This window comes from Poecilia formosa, unplaced genomic scaffold (assembly GCF_000485575.1).
Source record: "Poecilia formosa unplaced genomic scaffold, Poecilia_formosa-5.1.2 Scaffold17, whole genome shotgun sequence".
NCBI lineage: Eukaryota > Metazoa > Chordata > Actinopteri > Cyprinodontiformes > Poeciliidae > Poecilia > Poecilia formosa.
In genome coordinates, this window is record NW_006799956.1 from 3,907,451 (window position 1) to 3,922,644 (window position 15,194).

The 15,194-nt window shown below is 40.9% G+C and overlaps 1 long non-coding RNA gene across 1 annotated transcript; it reads left to right on the forward strand.

Annotated features, from left to right (window-relative positions):
• Nucleotides 1–484: 484 nt before the first annotated feature.
• On the forward strand, nt 485–7,271 carry LOC107835659 (uncharacterized). Its single transcript, XR_001661476.1, has 3 exons — nt 485–496; nt 5,121–5,127; nt 7,030–7,271. It is a non-coding gene; the product is annotated as an uncharacterized LOC107835659 (long non-coding RNA).
• The last annotated feature ends 7,923 nt before the right edge of the window (nt 7,272–15,194 follow it).

The window sequence follows — 15,194 nt, forward strand, 5'->3', positions numbered from 1 at the left end:
CAGACCTTGCAGGTAAACCAGCTACTTTGCGATGCCTTACATATGTTTTGTAGGCCTATTGAAGTTCATTGTTTTGATTGATGTCAATCATTCCCACCTCCAAATTTGTCCAATGACGGCTTGTGTCTGCTGGCAGGAAGACGGTGTTGAGAACAAGCTCATTGTTTTCCAGGAATTTTGTTCCTCCTTCACCTGAGGATCTTTTGGGGGCTCACTTTTTGAGGCTAGTGGTGGTTACCATCATGTATGTCATATCGTAGTGGAGTTACCATAGGATGAAAACAAACGCTTTTGGCAAGAGGACGTAGACAGAATCTTCAATCTGTAGAGGTCTGCCTGCAACACCCCCAATTTCCAGGATGAATAGTTTTCATTTAGCAAAAGAGACAAAGTTGTTGTTCAAACACAAGCACTTTGAAGATCGTGGCCTCCGTCCACCTTCCTGGAATTTGCCAAAGCATCGCAGTGAGACAGGGTACTGCATTTTCCTTGTGGCGTTCAATGATGCATGCATAGCACAACCCACAATGCTCCATTTCCACAACTATGTCCCCCACTATAGCCATTACCGTTGACTCTGTTGGTCATTCCTGTTCATGTCAATGGACATCAGGGTAGTCCCAGAAACTCCAGGTTGCTTCACATTGTCCTGAAATGCTGCTGTACTTTGTAGAGGAAGTCTCTTAAACATGACCTTGAAGCAGGTGACAACACCCTTCCCTTGAGGTTCCACCAATCTCCTAGTCCTTGCAAAAGTTAAGGGCCTCTGGAAGGATTGCCAGATGGGAAGGTTCTCCACTAGATTGTCAAAACTCATATGGCCTTTCAGTGTGTGTGGGTAGTTGTCTTTTTTCAGACTTTCTGGCGGGATGGAAACCTTCAAAAGAGGTCTGTCAAGAAGACATTTACCAACTTTGTCCTGTACATGGTGCTTTATCAAGTCCACATGGCCACAAAGTGTTTCACACTACAATTATTCATTCACACATACAGATGGTGGTAAGCTACTGGACAGTAGCCACAGCTGCCCTGAGGTAGTCTGACAGAGGTGAGGCGGCCATGCACCGGCACCATAAGGCGGGTGAGGTGTCTTGCCCAAGAATACAACGACAGAGGAGCAGGAATTGAACCATAGTGGGATGAATTCCTACCGCCGTCGCCACCATCGTACCAATGACTGCAGAGAAAGTAAGCGGGAACAATATCGTGGCTCTGGTTTTCTGTAAGGGATCTTTGGTTTTGTGTGTTAAGGGATGTTTGCTTTCCTTGGTGGCTGCCTCTTACATATGTAGTGTATAACCAGTTTAGGTAAACAGAGTTTTGACAACTACAATTAAATAATAATGGAGTCAATTAAAAGTGAGACCACTAGATGTGCTAAGTAAATAGTAGTTGATACTCATTGGGTGAATATTTGCAAGTCTTTAGGCCACAAAGGTGGAAAGCATTTCTAAAACCATAAATCATAGTTAGTCTGTATCTAGTACTTTAATAATTTATGTGGAAATTACCCTCTAAAATTTCAGTGCTCAATTTAAAGTCCATTTCAGTCACTGCTTTCCCATCTGATCACTGAGGGAAATTCATCACCGACAGAGTAACGTTGATCCATCCTCGGTTTTAAAAGTGACTCCTCTCAGATGCTTATTATAGTACATGATTAAATTATGTTCAGCAGCTCTAGTTTTGTTTTCTTTGCCTTCTCTCATTCTCCCTGCAATCTCAGATATCCAGTGGCATAAAACACGATTAACTTTGGTCCCTCGCTGCCAGCTGCCTGTTTGCCTGATTCCATATATTTAACTTTTCCGTTAAAACCAAGTCACCCCCTCCGCCGCGCTCATTAATTCTCTCACACAGACTCTATAGCCCTCATCCACACACACACAGGCCTCTCTCTGTCTCTCCCTCTCATCCCCATCTTTGGGAGAGAATTGGTAATTATATAATCAGCTTTCAGCGTGGCAGGGATTAGGTCCCAGAGAAAGTGATGAGTGTTGTCTAATGTTGGCACATTTCTTTCACAGGCTGAAAAACAGGCTCACGGGTATATGCCACGAAAATAAAAAAAAGAGCAGCGGATCCAGGAAGGCCGCGAGGAAAGGTCTGGGGAGCGAGGATCATCACAACATATAGCGATCGTTCAGCTCCCAAAGCAATGTTTGCGTTGCAGATTATGTTGTTTAACACGTAAAACGTTCACAACGGGATCCGGGTTACGGTGTTCAGGTGTTCGTCTTAAGATTATCCGTCAAGCGGTTACAGGTGTTGGCTCCAAATGGTGTGTGAAAGACGACTTCTGCGCCCGCCCCCCAAAAAACTGTGGTGCGCTCCAGCGCCTCTGAGTGTGCAATTTGACACTCGAGCAGAAATCGAGGAACTGCTCGGATTGTTTTGCATGGAATGTTTTGCAGTAATTACCGCAAAACATTGGGAAAATGACAGTAAACTCAGACATGCTTTCCCATGCTTTCAAAGGGAAACAACCCACTGATTTAGTACTTCCTTTACGCCAGAGAGGAGCCGTGCCTCGCTAAAGTGCACTTCCGAAATCGCTGCGCTGATTTTTTTTTTCTTTTTAGACATCACACGCCAAAGGTTATTGAAGTTTTCTGCCTTCAATCGTTGAAAGGTGCTAAAGTCTGAACAAATCTAAAGCAAGGCGAAAATAAAAAAGGGAAGGAGTGGAGAAAGAAAAGAGGGGTAGGATCAGAAATAAAAAGAGACATATTAAAGAAGAACCTATAAGCCAGAAGGATGAGTCGTCCTGCCAGCTTCTGGCTGGGAGAAATTTCTTAGATTTTACACACACACGCGCACACACACACACAAAAAAAAAGATGCCAAACCCTATTCTACTCAAACTTTAGAAAAATTTCATGTAGAAGAAAATGTTCCCTGGATAACACACAGCATGCCATCTGTACATATCAAAAAAGGAAAGTTTATTTGAAAAGTTTGAAAAAATAAAAAGGGTTAGCACTCATCAAAAATGCTCACTTTATCATTTAATGGCTTAGGGTGGATATAAAGAAAGAATGAAATAAATGTATTAAATCAGTTTGGAAACAAAAAAAATGAATGGGTTGGTTCTGACACGATTGTCTTTATATTTTCCAATAGAAAAAAGCACAGGAGTCAAGATTTAATCCAATAGATATTCATCTGTGACAGGAAGGCAGAAACAATGGCTGGTCTGGAAACCCTCAGATTGTTCTAATAAACAATAAATCCTACCTGTTTCTAATAAATCCTACCTGTTTCTAATAAATCCTACCTGTTTTAAGAAAATCTCCTTTTTGATCTTTTCGGAGAAGCCCGTGTCACCTGGGACTCTGCATGCCGGGCCTCGGCTGTGGTGTGTTGGGGTTCTCTGTGGAACCGGAAGGGTGAATGAAGGTTGTGCACATCCCCCATGGCTGCAGCGCCATGAAATCGTGTGGCTTCGGAGGAGGGCGTTATCGATTCTGCGCACGTTCCCGTGGCGTGTGCTGGTGCGTGAAGGACAGTGGGATCTCGTAATGATTACAAAAAATCACGGCCAAGATCTCGTGATGACGTCATGACGGCCACGAGTCAAGCCGGAAAGCAGTCGTGCGCCGCTATGAGTTAGGCTACACTACAAAAGCTCAAATATACATTTAGCTTGACATCTGACTCGAGACGGTAGCTATGAAAGGGCATGACGACTTTTTCCGACATGATCAAAATAAAATGATCTGACTTTTTATTTTCGCCTCGGTCAACATTTCCTTGGATCCAGCGATGGAATCAAAGTTAATCAGCATATGTCTCAAAATGTTAATTTACTGCTTTCGGCCGGATTTTAAAAGTTAAGGCTAAGGAACCTCTTTGGGGCAAAACCAATTTATGATATTAGCAGCTGTAATCTCTTCACATGAATTTTCAATTATTTTTTTTCCACTTGTTTTTGATTTGAAGTCGTTTGTTACGCAGCAGAGTGACTTTGCCGTCAGATGTTTTTGTCTCAATTCTGAGGATGTCAGCTTCCTGTTTTCAATAAATCCTTCAAAGGATCACAGAAGAAGAAGAAGTCCTTGCTGTTGGCCATGATCTCTTCCAAATTACAAGCTGCTGACACGAACACAAAAGCGCTTCGAGAACTCAAACTCGTCTGGGATGCCAGTCTGAGGTGTAGATTCGACTTTACAGCGAGGGATTTCAATACACTGGCTTTTCCAAGTGATCGCTTTTAACACACGCTACGTTCGGAATCAACATAAATATAAGCAGCTTTCAAAAACAAAGGTCAATTGTGTCCGTTTAGTGCAAGACTGTGCAACACACACGCAGGAATATAAACCGCCGTCTCCCCATGAACATGCTAAATCCCAGGCAGTAATAAGATATTTATGACAGGTTTTAAGGCAGAGCTCCATCACAGCGAGGCGCAGCAGTGGCCACAGATACAATCTGTCATTACACACAATGAAAGTCCCTCTCTCCTCCATTTGCGAAAGGCCATTTCAGGGACTAATCCAGAATTACAGACATCATTCGAGGCCTGATAAAATGTCAGAAGCAATTCCTGACTTGTCTGAGCTGGAGGGGACCTTCTGATTTTCGCTTTTGACTTTTAAGGACACCAGCGTCCACGAAACGTACAAAGACGGTCTGAGCACGAGACGTTTACTGGAAGGAAACAAACCATCGCCGTCAGCAGGAGAAGCTAACGGCCATTCTCCGCGATTGGTTGCTCCTAAATGAAACTGTTCACGAAGCGGACAGGCGGCCGGAGTCCGGAGAATGGAGAAGAGAGGATGGAAGGTGGATTTACAGCCATAAATCTCAGCCGCCTAATGTTGTTTCGCCACAGAGCCAACCTTGGTGAAATCAAAGATAAATGTGGAGAAACGCCTTCAAATGACACACACTGAATCAAGCCAGAGATAAGTTGTCACAAATTACCAAGAGAGCTGTAACTACTGATTGATGTACTGAAATAAGAAGTCACCTTTTCTCACTTGTATCAGCGACTGAAGAGCTCCTTAAAAACGAAGCACCAAAATGTAATAAATACATGAGGCTGACAGTCATAGCAAATTATTTAATATAAAGAGAAAACTGTATCTTAGCAGGAAGCTAATAAAATATCAGAGTATTTCTGTAGGATTTTGCTGAGCTTTGTGTGGCAACAGGGAATTTCTCATCAGAGTGGACTGAACCCTTGTGTTTACAAATGGGGTCCAACCGACCCCACACCCATAAAACTTGTATCATTTGCCACAGTTCTCCACGTTTGCCTCAGTCCTCGCACGCACAAGGGTTAAGTCACTTGCGGGGCACCACAAGGTTCGATACTGGGACTCCTTCTAATTGGTATCAATTGGTATCTACATGCCTACCATAACTACACAGATCTACATTTCAAAGTCGCCACACGACTCTCAACCCATACGAGAATTGAGTAAACCAGTGTTTTTCAACCACTGTTCTGCGGCACACTAGTGTGCCGTGAGTGATCGTCAGGTGTGCCGTGGAAATGATCCAATTTCACCTATGGTACCGTATTTTCCAGACTATAAGCTGCTACTTTTTTCCTAAATTTTGAACCATGCGGATTGTAGCCCGGTGCAGCTTTTCTGTGTATTTTTCTTCAACCACCAGGGGGCTCTCTAGCAGGAAGTGAATCATTAGAAGTCAAAATTGTAGATCAAAGAAGAACGCGTTAATTTTCATTTAGAACAACCACATGCTAGCAGCAGGCACGACGGAGAAATGTTTTCAAACTCGTATGGTGGAGCTTTTAAGTTGAGGGCTGTCGATCTGCCACTACAGGAGGGAAATAGAGCTGCTGCACTTAAGCTTGGTGTGAACGAAACCTTGGTTCGGCTTTGGAGACTGAATCCAGCATATTTATTAGGACGCAGCCCTCTGCTGGGTCCTTATGAAAAACCGAGAGCAGCTTCCAGTTTTGTTTTTGTTTTTTTGTTGTTGTTTTTTTTTTAAAAAAAAAAAAGGAAGGTGCTAGTATGGTGCGCTCTATAGTCCAAAAAATACGGTAATTGGTTTTAAAAGATTTTTTGAAAATGAATTATCTGCAAATAATGCCATCTTCAAGCGTCTGCTGTAGTAGTGGCTAGCGGCGTAATCATGTAATTTTCTTACCACTAGATGGCAGTAGGTACAAAGCATTTTACATTAAAACAAGAGAATTAGTGATGCATGAATATTACAGGTAGCGGTGAGAGCATCGTATCTAGCAAGACTGTGACAACAGTGATGGAAAAGACAGTGAAGCTCAGCAGTAGTTGGAAAGAACATGGGTCCATTTCCCACAACATGTCTGTGTGAAGTGAGCTTCCCAAGCCTGGATACTATAAAAACTGAAACCAGAGAGAGACTGAGAGCTGTTGAGGAAGAGCTTTGTCTTTCTTCAATTTCTGCCAGGAAATCAGCTGTTTTCATCCAAACATGCACAGGTTTCACACTAGATGGGTAAAATATACAGATATTGACATTTTGTACATGCAAATCTTCATATTGTAACAGTGAAATAGTTCCCAAATATTATTGCTTTTTTCAGAATAAGAATTATTTTCTGTATTCCGGCTAAAAGAATGCTTGTGGATTAGTTTGTACAACACTTTGAAGTTTTCTACAACTTCTTCAAATTTAAGACCACCTTGTTGTGGCCCTGTTCAGGTGTTCAGGTGTATTTTTGAAGTGCACATGTTACATGAAATTTGAAATAAGAAATGTAAAATGTGATAAAAATACATTTTTGTGTTTATTTGATTCCTATTCAAGACATTTTGATAAGAATGACTAATATAGGCGGCTACGGAGTATCTTTGTTTACATTTTTGGTTGGTGGTGTGCCTCGTGATTTTTTCAATTAAAATAGTGTACCTTGGCTCAGAAAAGGTTGAAAAACACTGGAGTAAACGATTAGAACAAATAAGTGTGTGGATGTGTCGTCACTTTCTCCTGCAGAACAGAAACAAAACTGAAGTTTTTATCTCTTTACCTAAACAGAAACAATGAAGAGTCAGTACGCACCTTCAGCTTATACACCTAGAAAATAGTGATCAGGCTCAAAATCTGGGTGTAGTGATGGACTCTGACCTGAACCGTCAGAGTCACAGAAAGACAGTTACAAAGTCGGCCTTCTATCACCTAAAGAATATTCCCAGATCTAGAGAAACTGATCCAGGCGTCCATCTTTAGTCTAATCGATTACAGCAACAATGGCTTCAGATTTTTTTTTTCTTCAAACTACTCAGTTCTGAAAAATAACATTTTCAAATGAGAATTTTGATAAGCACTGAGAGGCACTTGGTCAAAACATGTTTTTGAGCACAACGCTTATTTGACAAAAACTAGAAGGAACCTCAGAAGTGGCCTGCAGGAAAACGGTTAAAGAGGGCGAAAATGTCAAACACGACTCATTTGTCCGCGCTACAAATAAATAGATTTGATGTCAAAGAGTGAACTAGATGATTGGGGGGGGGAAAAATCACACAAGAGCATTAAAACGTGAGCATGAGCTTCCCCGTCATGAAATGTGCACTTGTGCCATTCATGAAGTTTAGCCAAGAAAGAAATACAATGAAAAATAGGTGTGAATTTTGTGAAATAACCTTTCTCCCGTTCCTGCCTTTACAGCACGTCTTATTTCATGCCTCAGGTGCTGTTATAACGTCTGTATAAAGCCTTTCCAGCCATCTGTCCTGCTGGAGGGCCTGGAAGCAAGACCACCAATCGGCTCCCGAGGAAACGGTTCGGCAGTAACGTTTAAACTCTGACCTCCATTGTTGGTAAAATAAAAAAATAATAAAAATAAACAAAAGAAATGAGTATTCCTTGGCTTCAGCTCGGACCCCAAAACAGCCGAAGGGAGCGGCTCTGATCCGTCTGAATACTAAATGTTCCAGAAGCAGGAATCAGTGTGAATCACATTCTGAATCAGAGTTGTGGATATCAGTCTTTGGCGAGATGGGACGGGTGAAATCTTCAGCGTATACTGCTGATCGGATCCTTGTTCTCCTTCTCACATCGGAGCAGCAAACACACAACACGCTGGAACTCATCCTGATGTTCGCCATAAACAAGCCCTTCAGACCCAGCTAGAGAACCTCCATCTGTTCCAGCGTTAACTCGATCTCTTCATCACTCCAACTTACACAGGACTTAAATGGATATTTAATTAAAACCTTAATTAAGTCTATACAGGCGGCACAATACGAGGCGGCTGCTCTCGAAATTACAGCACTAAGGTAGCCGGCCCAGAAGTGGAGCATCAGCATTTGTGCAGCAGCAGCAGCAGCAGCAGCAGCAGAAGCAGCTCCACACAAACAAAAACAAAAACAAATGATGTGTCACAAAGAATGAAGCAGGCTTTCGTTAAAAAAAAGAAAAGTGTTGCACGGATAATCCAGCTGACTTTGCATGTGTAACTAGAAGAAGGCAGAATGAGAGATGAGAGAGAGAGAGAGAGAGAGAGAGAGAGCAGGGGGGAAGAGAAAGTATAAAAAGAATTGGGAGGCGAAACGAGCAAGCATAAAACATGAGAATGGCACCAGCAAAGCTGCTGGAATATTAATGGGTTGCAATGCGTTTGTCCCCCCCTTGGAAACCCGGTGAGTCATGACTGGAGTTTAGGACGAGACTCAAAAGACGGAAGGAAGGGACCTTGGAGGTAACCGCTTTATTCCAGGGGAATGGCATGTGAGCGAGAGCAGGATGTTGTTTTTGTGTGTCGAATAAATTGGCGCCGACACACAGAGGAGCCGTTAGCATGCCCGCTTCATGGCCCCGACTTCCACGTTATGGGCTCCTAAGGAGGCATCGCCTCATACAAATGACGGCATAAATCCTAGCATGTTTGGACGAGCACTGTAATGACAGGTGAGGAAAAGGTTTACCTTGACCGCTGCTCCCTGTCACAGAACTGCATCTGTCATGGTGGCTACAACTAGCTTTGCTACAGAGTCTCAGAAGAAACTCGCCGTCCGTGAAACTTAAAATAATTTAGGATTGTCCCTCCTTAACTTTGCAGCAGTATGCTGAGTCAGTTCTGTGCTGTACAGAGAACTGACTCAGCATATGCAAGAGAACTGTACTGGTGCTCAGACTATTTATAGCAGATACTACATCAGTACAGGAGATTTTAAAGACACGCTGGACATTCTCAGTTTGTTGTGAGGCAACATAAGACTAAATCAATCAAACTGAGTTTGCATAACACCTTCCAACGGTGCCTCACATTGACCAAAGTGTTTTACAAAATAAAAAAAGACATACTAAATGCAATGAAATAAGTGAAAAGCGGAAAACATTCTCAAAAGTTGAAGTTGCCAAGATTGTAGTTTGAAAATGTCACAGCTTTGTCTGAAAGTTGGAATTCTTGGCGAGAAAGTCCAACACGGCTTCACACAGATAGCTAGCTACATTTCAAGTGGTGTTAGGTCTGAACTTTGACTAGACCATTGTAATACCTGATCTAAACCATTCCTCTGTTGCTGGAAGGTTAAACCCAACCAGGTTGGCTTGGCTTGCTTTGATTGAACTGTATTTCGCTCCATCAACTCTGACCCGCCTCCCCTGTGTTTGCAGAAGAAGAGCATCTCCAAACCCTGACGCTGCTGCCAACATGTTTTGGGTTTTCACCATTTTCTATTTGTAAAAAATAAAACAAAACAAGAAAAAAAAAAACATGTTATGAAACTACATGTCATGTTTCATTCACAACACAATTCTGTGCTATTTCCTGTTTTCTAACCACATAAAATCCCAGTAAAACAAAAAAGTTAGTATTTGTACTGCAAAACAGAAATGGAAAAGGTTTAACGTATAAATATAGAAGGATAATATAAAGGGAAATGTGACATCTGCAGAAGTAAATCTGAATTTACGGCAACTGAGTGACAAAACTCACTCAGGAATTCTAAACGTTAATGATGTTTAAACAGTGGATCACAATAATTGCTGTGATCTACTGTGAAACTGTCTTTTTTTCCCTCCCTTTTCTAACCAGCATTTTTAACTACATTTCTGCAGTGAAACCAATGAGAACGTCGGGTTCAAAGGTCACTCATGTTTCTGCTCAGGTTTGTTGTCCTGATCCTGATGACTGTAAGCTAAAGGAAAAGGAGCCGTCTGCCTGTCCAGCTGGCCAGCACGCAGCCAGCGGGAGCCACTAGAAATCAGCCAACACTTGCCCTTGCGGAGCCCTACAAGCCTTGATCCAAATCCAAACTGACACCTCATAAACAGGTTGTCAAAAGGGGTTACCTTGATTTTCTCTGTCCATCTTTCATTCTTGTCCAGACACCCAGTCAATAAATTAATTACATCGATCCAGCAAAGTTGTTTTCTGTTTTTTCTCTCTCTCTCTTTCCTAAAGCCCTGCTTCCTTTCAGTGTTGCTCAGGCGTCTTCTTTTTTTGAAAAAAAAACAACAACAACAAAAAAAAGAAAAACAAACAAAAACTAGACATATTGTGTCAGATTTCAAACATCATGAACAATCTTAACCGGGCTGATGATGGATGATGGATGAGGACTTTTTTTAAAAATGTTTGTTAGGATTTTAAATTAAGAGGTGAAGTGAAGAACAGACGGGTTATCCACCTGCCACTTCCATCCACAGATGAACCTCCTCCTTGTCAAACGCCGTAGATTGAGAGGATGAGGTTGAACGGGTAACAGCTATTTTCCTTTAGCTCTTTATTTAGCTAACCCCATTCCAATTGCCTATTAAAATGCAAATTGTTTCATTAATTGAGCACAGGGGTGTGATAATTGTCGAACACAGCCATTGTATTTGCATAGGTAAATACAAAAACACCAGTCAGTGATCATGGCACACAGATTGCCATGCCTAAACTGCTGTGGTGTTTGTCCGCTGAATGAGTTTTGCATTTATCTTCCGATTGTTATGACGCCTAAAATAATATTAATTAAAAAAAAACAAAAACAAAAAAAAACAGAAGGTGAATCATTAGAAAATGATTCACCTTCACCAGGTATTTTTGTTTAAGAAAATACCTGGCGCCTCTTTAATACATAAATTATAGAAAGCATTAGACGTGTTTGTCAAAGATTTTAGTCCACAACATGGCCTGCCGCAAATGCTAATCAAGTTAGCATAGCCACCGATGACGGCAGATAAATAGTTTCCCTGGAACGGTTAAGGAGTTTCTCCACCATTAGCATGGTTAGCAGCGTGTATGTGAGTGTGATTGACAGCGCTAAGACCCTCCTCCTGGCTCTGATTGGTTGGTTTTGACCGGGAGCGGTGCGTTTCTTCAGATGGTGATAGTAGCTCAGGGAGGAGCTTTAATTTTTCAGTTTCATATAATCTGTAAGAACAGATTATATGAGAATACAACAGTATAATGTGAATTATACTTTTGCAACAGTTTTAACTAACATGGGGGAAAATTGTTTGGTAAAAGTTATACGCTTCAGTTTATTCAATTATTTGAAATAAGGTAAAAATAACGTGTGAGAACGCCCTTAAATTCAAACTAATTTATTTGTCCCGATTGGACAAAATGTGGCTCACTGCTGATTTTCTTCTCACCGTGAATCTAAGTAAACACATCAGTGAGGCTAAATAGATCTTTGGTTACAACCATCTGCCTCAATACTCTCAGGAATCTATAGCTGAAGTTTTTTTACTTTCAGAAAATAAAAATGCTACTCCTCCCAACAAGAGCAAAAACACTACCAAAGTCGATCAAATTAGACCCACAAATCAACGTTAACAAGCCAGAAATGTGACTGTTGATGTGAGGTGTAAAGGTCATCATATTTACCTCCTCCAAGAAAAATCTCGCAGCAACAATTTCAGTAATCAAAGTGTTTCGGAAGCCTTTCGGCAACAGGACGCGCTGCCTCACCAAACGGCAGTGCTACTAATAACATTAACGAAAGCTTCATTTCATTTCGGTTTTTCAGTGTCGGGTCCTTTTACTGCGCTTGTTGACTCACCGGTGGATTCTTTCCTGGCTCGTCTTCTGAGTCACAGAATCATGTTTAAATTTTATTAGTCACACCTTTGAGGTGTCTGTAATGGGAAATTGCCACTGGTGGTATTTTTCTTTCCCTCTCGCCAGGTGTTTCTGATGAGACAATTTAACAGAGGAATGCCATCTGGAAAACCGGCGTTATGAAGCAGGTGACACGACTGTACAAACAGAAGAAATGCGAAGATTTTCTGGCAATAATTTGAATCATAGAAACGTTGAAAACATGAATGACTTTGAGCCCCGAGGGTTTAGAATCACTGCTCTAATATATTACACTGCAGTGTAAAGAGACTTTCGACAATATCCACCTTTCATTGCAACTTCGAAGGGCCTGAGGCAGTCATAAAGGCAGAGCCACAATTATTATTATGAAGGTTTTAGTTACCTATAGGATAATTAAATAAGTCTCCTTCTCTCCGTTGGCATTCCAGATTTATTATGAGCCTGCAGTGGCTTGAGAAATAAAACCAATCAATACAGCTAACAACCCTCTTCTTTAAAAGGCAGCTTTATGAAAAATCAACTTTGTTTAGCTTCACATTTTGTTATGATGCCATTCAAACATCCAAAACACAACTGGAGTGTTGCCTTGATTCTTTCATGCATGTTTGGGGAATCCTTCCGGCTCCCATGGCAACCGTTCAGAAGTGAAAAACGACGAAGCTCGTCCACAGAGCTGCCTTTTCCGAGCTCCCGCCTCACAGAGCTGCCCTCTCCCGCTCAGCTCCTTCAGACTAGCCAGCAGCAATTAGCAAACACCTGGTGGAACTGCTCATCTGCGGAGTTCATTATACGAGCTACTACATCTCAGAGCAACGCTGGTAAAAACGTTGTTAAAGGGTTAATAGAGGAGCCATCTTGTGATGACTGCCTTAAGGTGGAGTTTCAGAAAGAAGAGCAGAAGTTCCTTAAAGAGACAGAGGCCCAATTTCAAGGCGTTTAATCACATAGTCAAATATCTTTTAAGTCACATTTGATATTTACTAATTTTTAAAACAACTGAAGGTGACGTAGTTACTCAATTGTGGCATGAAATGATTATGTGAGGATGGAAAACATAAAATACAGCCCCTTTAACAAAGGCCCAGAATGACCATATTATCTAAAAATAGTTCTTTATGTAATTTAGTCAGTAACGTGATCAAATAAACACTCATTAAACCAGATGGTTCAGCTCCTCACTGAAAGGCAGATAAAAGTGAGACTGCTCTTGACTTTTTGCCCAGGCTCCCCGTTCATTTATTAATTAATCATGACCCATTTGTTTGTTTGGGGACTATTAAACTCATTAGCTCTTTAAGCTGCCTTGTTGCTGAAATGTGCCGTACAAATAAACTTGAATTAACACCGTCACCTCTCTCTAGTTTTCTAACTTTGCACATTCTTGCCAGATCGCCAAGGTCAGGGAAGTAGATTGAGTTGGACGTATTGAGGAGCTGAGGAGAGCACAGAGGACATCAGGCTTTTGTTGCCGCTGTAATGAAAACTCTGGAACAATATGTCCCTTCGCAGTTGGACTCAAGACTTTCAAAATTCAAATCAAGACTTTTTTTATTATTATTATTCTTCGGCTTTGAAACCAAACAGAGTTATGATATTTTGTGTTTTCATTTTGTTTACTTGCAGCACTTTTGTATTGCATTGGTTTTAAATCAGCTTATAAGGAAATCTGACTTGGCGAGATATTCTCAGTAGAATGTGCCTGGAATGGAACGGTGTGTAAAAGTTCAAATACATCTGTGACACACACTCCATGGTGACATTTTAGAAAGAGCCAGTGACGGTTTTGACCCTCTTTTTACGTCAGCACTGCCTTAATTCTGCGTGGCAATGATTCAACAATGTGTCAACAACATACTTTCCTCTGAGATTTTGGTCCATATTAGCTCCGTTTCCATTACAAATGTGTGCAGAACTTTATATTTATGTATATATATAAACCTAAAAGTAGAGAAAAAAAAACACCCAATTTTGTAAATGGGATGTTTCCATAAAATATAAAAAGAACACAATTAAAATCATGTGAATAAGCTTGTTCATGTGATAATGATGGGGTAACAGGTCCAGAAGGGCACCACAGACATCTCTCCCAGGCCAGACTAGACACACAGACCATCTTCATCAGTTCATTTTAAATCCTGCATCGTATTCAAAAACAATCTAATTATTATTAATAATAATGTCACCAAAAGCTGCTAATGCTGCTCATCTGATGGAGACATAGGAGAGAAGCTACTATTCTTTTAAAAACAGATATGAACATTTGTTTACCAGTTGGTTTAATTGTTAAAATACAAAAAAAGTGAAAAACCAACAGACTCATAACCAGTTTACAGGAAAGCATAGAAATGGACTCATTTATCTCCTTCCAGGCTATCAGCAACGTTGGCAGCTGACGCTGTGCTGCTGTTGGTGTCAGGCTCTCATTTACACAGAAAAAGCTGGAAGACGTTACGTTCTGTCTATTGTTTACGTTTCCGCACCGTACACAACAAATGTGTTCGAGTGGTTCGTTTACAACCCATCAAATATGGAGCGGCAGCATCATTTCTTTGGGATCATCCTTTATTCTATTTCTATGCTAACGTAAAATTATTAAACCAAAATTATTTCTTTGTAGCTCTTCTCCAAGCAGGCAAAATTTCTTGTCACAATTTACAGCAACAGCAGCAGCATACATATCTGTAAGTTACATTTAATTTTACTTTTAAGATATTTTTAAGTCAAGTATGATTCAAAATTTTAAACGTGATAGAATGATGAAAAATCCTACTTAAAGTAATGGTTTTAATATACCAATGTCAATCTAAACTTAATATTTAACCATTAAAATCCCTGTTTTAATCCCTAGCCTCCTGAAATACCCTTCTGAACTCTGTCATGGCGCCTTGAATGCAAAGGGTTAATAGTTCGAGTCATGCAGAAGTGATTTGACCATTACCATAGCAACGATCAGAAGCAAGACATTCCCCCAGAACTACAGAGACTCACTGTAGCTACGACCTTATCTATGACATAGATCACAGGTTATGAATGCTTGGATCTCAAAACAGGAAGTTAATATACAAGCAGCTTTTTGACCATTAGCACCGTGTTTAACAAAGATTTTGAGAATGGAACAGATCGCAACTACCATATTTTTCCCCCTGACTTTTGGCGCAGGACATTTGATCACAGGAGTGAGAAAGCTTTTTAA